The sequence below is a fragment of the Pollachius pollachius genome (assembly GCF_949987615.1).
Source record: "Pollachius pollachius genome assembly, chromosome: 6".
Classification (NCBI taxonomy): domain Eukaryota; kingdom Metazoa; phylum Chordata; class Actinopteri; order Gadiformes; family Gadidae; genus Pollachius; species Pollachius pollachius.
In genome coordinates this window covers 26,701,317-26,709,985 of record NC_136939.1, presented here as the reverse complement: position 1 = coordinate 26,709,985, position 8,669 = coordinate 26,701,317, and positions in this window count along the sequence as shown.

The following is an 8,669-nucleotide window of genomic DNA, read 5'->3' as shown; positions in this document are numbered from 1 at the left end:
CTGGGCGAGTAATAATACAGGAACATGCAATCTCTACAATCCCCGAACCTCAACCTATGGATACTTTTTTCCCCGCAGACCCAGAGCTCAGGGGCACAATATCCGTTATATATACAAAACTTTCTTCTGTGCAGTCAGCGTCTCTGGATGCATTGAGAGCGGTGTGGCAGGCTGATCTGAATGTACAATTTAGAGATGTTGAGTGGCCAAATGTTTTTTTAGGAATACATTCTTCATCAAAATGTGCCCGACATGGCTTGATCCAGTTTAAAGTAGCACACAGACTCCATCTCTCTAAAGCCAGAATTTCAATAATGTATCCATGAAGTGATAATTCATGCAACAGATGTAAAAATACACCTGCAACACTATCTCATATGTTCTGGCTTTGCCCGAAACTTGTTAGTTACTGGTCCTCTATCTCTGACTCACTATCCAAGATACTTAAGAGACCAATAGCTCCGAACCCTCTTACAGACGTTTTTGTTATTCAGTGTGAGGGTGATCATCTTCTTAGAGCACAATCAAATTGTATTGCCTTTGTCATTCTTATAGCCAGAAGATAAACTTTACTTAATTGGAAGCAGGCTATTCCACCTTCCTTTAAACCAAGCCCCAACCACAGCGAGATATACCAGCATCCAATGCGGAAGTGATAAACATTGCAGTAGCAGCGGGTGGCCACTACGAGGTGGTACCAAAAGGGAGCAATTCTTCGTTGGCTCATATGTTAAACAGACCGTTTTCACAGTCTTATTAAACCTATTTACAGCCTGGTCCAAAAAAACATTCTAGTCAGTATGTTTATTTCATATCTCCATGACAACACTGAGGGGGGCGAATTTTTTTTTAGCAGGCTAGTATTTATTTTATTGGAGGTTAAAATGTATGAATAATTAGGGGCGCGGCCTCTTGAGTGACAGCTAGCCGCTGACTCTCACTCTCTGTACGTCACCTAGATGGGCGTATCTCCCGCCCCTCATCAATGGGGGGCGGGAGATCAATGCCCTTTTTTGGTTAAAGGAAATGAGGCGGAGTCAAACTATGACGAGTCAAACTAAGATGGCAATGCGCATAAACCAAGAGAATTGGATGCAGTTGGAATAACTGAGGTCTGCCCGGATGCTACATCCATTTTATATACTATCTATGCTTTAAACACTGGATTAGGGACACGCTACAATTTCTGAAGCTTGAAAAGTCAAGATTTGCTTTAAAGGGTTCAAAGGACAATTTTAGTGTTTGGCAACCTTTCATTACATATCTGCTTGACCAGCTATAAGGATGCACAAAATGTTATTTTTCACTTTTATCCTGGTATGGATCCGAATAACTCCAAACTACACACACACTATTTTATTTTTGTATTTTTATTTTATTTTTATTGTTTGTTTTATCATTATTATTATTATAATTAATGATTTATATTTGTCTGTTTGCTTTGGGGGTAATTGTTTTTTTCTACATTTGTATAATATGATGTTTTGCTATATTGTGAACAATCTATAAACAAAGTGGTAGAAAAACAAACAAAAACAAAGCACACAAAGACACAGCTTGACAGCTACCCACTTGATCCTGATCCCCCACTTCCTATCTTGTGTTAGGTCACTTCTTGTGGGACAGGGTGTCCCTGGAGGACGCGTGTGTCTTCTTAGTGAGCCGGATCATTTGGATCAGCTCACCAACAAGAGCCTGCTCTTTTGGCTCCCAAACAGCTCTTCATCTTACTACTTATAATTCAGCCAAATGTAGCCCGTTCTGACTTATGATTAGTATGTGTTGGCCAATAATCACCTAAATTATTCAATGCATCCTTTATACTGAAGCATTCAAAAGTAAAAATTACATTTTCTAATATCAATAAATGGCTGTAGCCGATTGTTTTCATTGCATTTACAAAAAAACGAAAAAAACGTCAAAATGAGAATTCCTAAACCGGCATGTGTCAGCAACATCTTTGTCATTAAACGTTGTCAAGGTAAAATGTGCTCTCCTGAAGTGCTGTCCCAATTCCATATATACCTATCTAAGGCCATGTGGCCTCACACACTCACTCACTTAGCACCTGAGATCAGTAAAGTCTGTGAGTCCTTCCTCAGGGTTCACTTTGGGATTGGGCAAATGTCTCTCTCACAGACTGTGGGAGGTGTGATGGAATGCCATGGTTACAGCTGCATCCAGCACCCTTATAAGTAAAATGGTTTTGTCTCTCTCTCTCTCTCTTTCTCTCTCTCTCACACACCCACTCACTTACTTACTGTGGGAGGTGGGATGGATCGCCATGGTTAATGAAACAGTTTTTAATTGTTCTTATCCGTTTCTTATCCGCTTCAGTCGCGTTCTCTGTTCCTGTCCCGATGGAGCGAGGAGGCAGAGGAGGACGGACAGACCACGGACGCAGAGGACAGGGGGACAGGGGAAAGGGGGGGGGACAGGGGGTCTCATAAGGACTAGCCCCGCCCCTTTACCCTGAGGTGACACAGGTAAGTCAGAGCCGGTCCAGTCTGAACCGCATCTGTCTGTCTGTCTGTCTGTCTGTCTGTCTGTCTGTCTGTCTGTCTGTCTGTCTGTCTGTCTGTCTGTCTGTCTGTCTGTCTGTCTGTCTGTCTGTCTGTCTGTCTGTGCTGGCTGACTCTCTCTTTCTCTCTCTCTCTCTCTCTCTCTCTCTCTCTCTCTGTCTCTCTCTCTCTCTCTCTCTCTCTCTCTAGATGGCTCTAGACTGGGGTGGGGCGGTGGTGAAGGAGCTGTATCACAGTGAGCAGCAAACATTAATTTGAGTTTCCCTAGCCTGACTATGGTTCCCCAGTAGTTAGAAATGGCGTTAGGTGTAAAACGAGCACTAGGTATCCTGTTTCTGCCTTTGAAAACAAACCTTTTTGTATTTTACCCCGTTTGTCATCATACAGGGATATGTTACCTCCCCTTCTCTGCTTTGCGCAACATGGAGGAGAAAGGGATTGTTGCCCGCGATTGTCTCCCGCCACGAGGCACCCTGCCCTATTCCGAGGCGGTGGTGCCTAGTCAGCAGGCAGCGGAGCTCCGACGGGAGACAATTGCTGGCAACAACCCTTTCTCCTCTATGTCGTGGTTCAGTCTACTTCAGATTGATGTCGATGTGTAAGTGGAAGAACCAGACGTCGGAGAACCCGACACAGTCGGGTTTCATAATATCTTCTGGAAGCGCACACAGCTTTTGGCCATGATAATATATATTATATGATATAGATATCTATGTATTATATGATATTATTTAGATATAGAGCTCCAGGACTGTAACGCAAGTGTTGTACACTTACACTTTAGATAACCGTTCTGCTGTTGGTGTTGTGGCACATAACACGTCGGGTTCTCTGACGTCTCTGGTATTTCCACAACGAGACTCGTAGTGGGGGTTATCTCAGCCATGGTTGAGAAGGAATTGGGGGAAAGGAACTTTGGCTTTGACTCCCTGAAGTACATGAACCGCGACAAGAAGGAGAAAGGGATTGTTGCCCGCGACCTTCTCACGACGGAGCCCCGCTGCCCGCTGCCCGCCGTTGCGAGGCCCCAACACCGTGAGGCATGCTGCCCGCTTCCGAGGCGGTGGTGCCTCGTCAGCAGGCTCCGGCAGGACACAATCGCTGGCGACAATCCCTTTCTCCTCCATGTAGCAGTTCAATCTACTTCAGATTGATATGGAAGTGGAAGAACCAGAGACGCAGTTGTTTGAGATTCCTAATATCATTTGGTGGCGCACACAGCTTTTTGCCGTGATAATATATATTATATGATATATATCTATGTATAATATGATATTATTTAGATATAGAGCTTCAGGACTCCCGCCAGAGCACCCGGGGTGTTCTACCATATTTACAGAACACGGCCAAAGGCTGTGTGCGCCTCGCCATTGCGATCCATCCACTGTAAAACAGAGCACATGGTGCCGTGGCAACAAGCTGCTCAGGGCCACACACCCAGCCTCCTCCTTGACCCGCCTCTCTCCTCCTCATTTGCATTAAAGCTACAGACACCGAAACGGCGCGTTTGGGGAAAGCTCAATGTGCGACTGGCTCGTAGTGGCTGTAATTCTGCACCACGGCTGAATTTCGGGAACGTCTTCAAATACTGTGTAAGGGGCCCACTAATACCTATATTAACGCATCCATAAAGTAGCATGCCATGGGACCTTCAAAGGTTCAGGCACATTACTCTCTTAAAGGTACAGGTACATTACTATTTCTTGCCCTTGTGGGGGCTTGGGTAAAGGGGGGTGTCATAAATATTTGGCCTGTTAAGCCCTTTGAGACTGTAATGGTTAAGGGCTATACAAATAAAATTGAATTGAATTGTTGCATTAAAGGTACAGGTACATTACTGCATTAAGGATACAGGCACATTACTGCATTAAAGGTACTGGCACATTACAGCATTAAAGGTTCAGGCACATTACTGTCTTAAAGGTACAGGCCCATTACTGCATTAAAGGTACAGGCACATAACAGCATTAAAGGTACCCTATTTGAAAGTAAAACTATCAGAATCTCATATGACGCCTTTGGCTCTATTGCAGGACAATTCGATCAGGAATGACAGAAACTGGATCTCTCTTTAGCTTTCGTTTATTCTCTCTTTTCATCATGACACTGGGTCGCATATCATGAACAATCAACAATCAAACAATTTACAACGTCCCTATATATCCTTACCCCCCGCTAATCAATTAATTCACGATTGTCTGTGTGTGACATGACGTCACCACTAAGGTGCGCTTGTTTTTAGCACCTTTAAAGCTGCAACAGACTCCCGGCCAATGAGACTCTTCTGGTTCTCATTACACATCAAGTTCAAGGGGATACAGTAATTGTACTGGTCTTCTGATTAGGTTCCTTGAAGGTAGCATAACAAGGCAAGAGCGTACCTTTCCATCTCTTCCGATATAAACTTCTTTGATTCTTCCCATTTTCCAAAGATGTTTGGGCAGTTTTGTCTTCATTCACTAGGATAACGTCTCCGAGCTTCAACTCTGTGCATCTTTTTACATGAGATGAGCAATGTGCAGATCGTAGCTCCAGGAGATATTCCTTCTTCCAGCGGGTCCAATATGTATTGATTAGGCGCTGTCTGTATTTCCACCTTTTGTTTAACTAATGTTGGTCTGTGTTGGGGGCCGCTGCGGCTATGTTGCCAGCGGATGGGAGCGCTGTTAGACACTGACCAATTAGAAAATGGGATGGCGTTAGAGGGACAGGCTCTTCGCTGCTGGTGTGGGTGAAAGTGATGGGACGGGAATTAACAACTGCTTCCGTTTATATTAGAATGGTTTCGATTTCTTCATATTTCAGACAGGATTTTCCCAGAACTTTACGTAGGCACGTCTTCACCGACCTCACCATTCTCTCCCACATTCCACCCCACCAAGCAGCTCTTTCAGCTATAAACTTCCAGATTATTCGTTTTTCTGCAAAGAATTCCTGTAGTTCGTTAGATGACAGGGAATCCCACAATGCTGTCAACTCCTTGTTGGATCGTTTAAACGTTTTAGCATTGTCTGAATATATTGTGGTACATAGTCCTCTGCGTGACACAAAACGTCTGAACGCCAGCAGGAACTTTTCCGTAGTCAAATCAGTCACCAACTCTAAATGAATGGCTCTGGTGACTGCACAGGTGAAAAGAGCAATATAACATTTTCCTTGATTCTTACTGTACATAGGCCCAGCAAAATCCACTCCCGTGTTTCAGTTGATTCTTTTCCATTTCAAGGTGCGTAATTACATAGTGACTGAGTCTAGCTCCGATGAGAGCACCGAGGAGTTCTAGTCTCGGTAAAGTTACTTTTTTAAGTGGCGCTACTCTTGTTTTTGCTGTTATAAGAGTCACTGTGCACTCACCATTTTCAAGGATAACTCCGATGTAGGCAGCTGCGCAGTATGCACTTTCACTCGCATCACTGAAGACGTGAACCTCTTTTTTAACAGGTGGATTCAGGTCAGTGAACGCCTCTTGATAACACCTTGGAATATTAATTTGTCTGATGCGAGGTAATTCTGTGCACCACTGCTGCCAAAGCTGCAACAGATCCTCAGGTAACTCAATGTCCCATGTTAAGCCCCGTTCCAACATTTTTTGGAAAAAGCATTTTACTCTGATTGTGAAAGGGGACAGATATCCGATTGGATCAAAGATGCGAGCAGCAGCCTGCAACACGCCTCTTTTTGTGTTTTGTTGAGGTTTTCAGGAACTCAATCAAACTGGTCAAATCGAAAACAAAGTCATCTTGTTCCGTTCTCCATGTTAGTCCAAGAACTTTTAACACATTATTTTTCACTTCGACTTTTCCACTTATCGTGTTTTCCATTTCTTCATCCCACAGGTCTTTCGGCTCTCCAGAGTTTGTGCTCCATTTGCACAAATTCATTCCTGCTTCTTTTAAGATGCTTTTAGCTTGCGTGGCGAGGTTGGCCGCTGACTGTACACTAGGGGCACTACAGATCAAATCATCTACATACAAACACTTATCAAGGGTAGATGTCACAGTGGGATGCATTTGCTGATATTTTTTCAAATGGTATCTAATGGTTGCTGCCAACAGAAAGGGACTAGGGGAAGCACCAAACGGGACTCTGGTCATGCGCAGAATGCTTACATTAGGTTTTTCGTTGGATTTTGGCAAGTCATTTAACCACAAGAATCGTAATGCATCCCTGTCTTGCTCTCGAATATATATCTGTAGAAAAGCCTTTGTGATATCAGCCATAAATGCCACTTCGTGTTTTCTGAATTTTAACAGGATGCTTAGTAACTCAGGATTCAGATCTGGGCCTGTCATTAAGCAGTCATTTAGTGATTGACAACCTTCAGCATGGGACGAAGCATCAAATACAACTCTTAACTTTGTGGTCAAACGCTCTTCATTAATGACTGCTCTGTGGGGGAGATAGTACGTGGGATTATCAGTGACCACATTTTGCACGCGCTCCACTATTTCCTGACTGACGTACTCCTTGATGACGTCACTGTACTTTTCATAAAGTGGCACATTATTTTGAAACTTTTTTACAAGCTGATCAAAACGTCTTTTGGCAACATTATAGTTGGAGGGCAGGTCATGTTCTTCATTTTTCCAAGGTAATCTCACCTCGTATCTTTCTTCTTTGAACTGGACAGTTTTTTCAAACAGCTGCAATGCCTCCTCATTACTCTTCAGTGATTCTTTTTCATTCATTATCCCGATGGATTCGATTTCCCAGAAGGAGCGCAGTGTGTGATTTATTTTCTCATCCAGTCCAACACTCACGTGCAGAGTTCCGACATCTGTAGGTTCTGTTTCAGTTGTCACATTTAGCATGGATACGGTTCCTTGTATTAACCATCCAAACTTGCTGTCCAGCGCCACCAGCGACTCTGAGAGGCGCTCCAATTTTCCTGTCACAATTTTCCAGTAGTGATCGCCACCGATGAGGACTCCAAGCTCCTGCGTCTCCATTCCGCTCATTGAAGTGTCAGCCAGCTGCAGGCCTTTTCGCTCCAGTTCTCTGCACACTTCCTCTCCCGCTACTCTCATAATGGAAGAGCACACTCTTGGGATTTCCAACACTTCTAACTGTACACTTTGGCCATTTCTGATGTTAATTTTTCCTTTATTACAGGTGATATTTTGTGGGACACTAGAGCCAAACGTGTGTAACTTTAGAGTCTCTTCACCTACTTTGGGGAGGTTGAGCGCACTGGAGATATCTTTACGCACAGAGCTTCGCTGACTCCCTCCGTCCAGTAGACAGCGGGTGAGTTGCCTTGTAACTGGAGTTTCTATCCAGACAGTAGCGGTCTGAAGGAGAACTGATTCTCGCTTTGATTCACTGGGAGACATGGACATCACGGCATCTGCCGGTTCATTTTCTTTTCTGAATTCACGCCCATCATAGGAGCACACAGCTTGGTGATGACGTCGATTACATTTCTCACAAGAGATACCTTTAGTGCGACAATCCTTGGCAACATGTCTCGTTCCAAAACACACAAAGCATCTTCCATGATTTTTTAACTTTTCTTTTTTCTCGCTTTCTTTTCTTGCATTTCTTGCTTTTAGACATGTTGGCCGTGCGCTCCCGGCTGTCCACTTCTTTTTGAATGAAGCTCATCAGTTCTTCCACTTTCCAGACATCATCCTCTTCAACTTGTTTGCTGAAGTCTAATGTTATCTCTTCGGGAATGAGCTTCATTAGAATGGGGCACAGTAAGCTACCATACGTGTCAGAGACGACTCCCATTGAAGCCAGACTACGAATTTGGATTTCACAATTATCATACAAATATCTGAGCGATTTTATGTCACTGACATTTTTTACAGGATTAAGATTCAAAAATTTGGTCATATGAGCATTAATTACCAAATCCTTTCGGCCAAATCTTTTCTGCAGCAGCTGAGTAGCGTTTTCAAAATTTGAATCAGTTAATGGTAACCCTGCGACTACATTGGCAGCTGCGCCAGTGAGATATGATCTCAGATAACTGAATTTATCCGTTTTTGTTAAGTTATGATTACTGTTCACTGCCGTGTCAAACTGTCCCCAAAAGTACTGCCACTGGCTCATACGCATGGGGTTAGATTCAACAGACATTGCAGACTCTGCATCATCTTTCGCTCTTCTTAGCGCTCTCCTTGTCCTCGTCTTCCTCAGAGA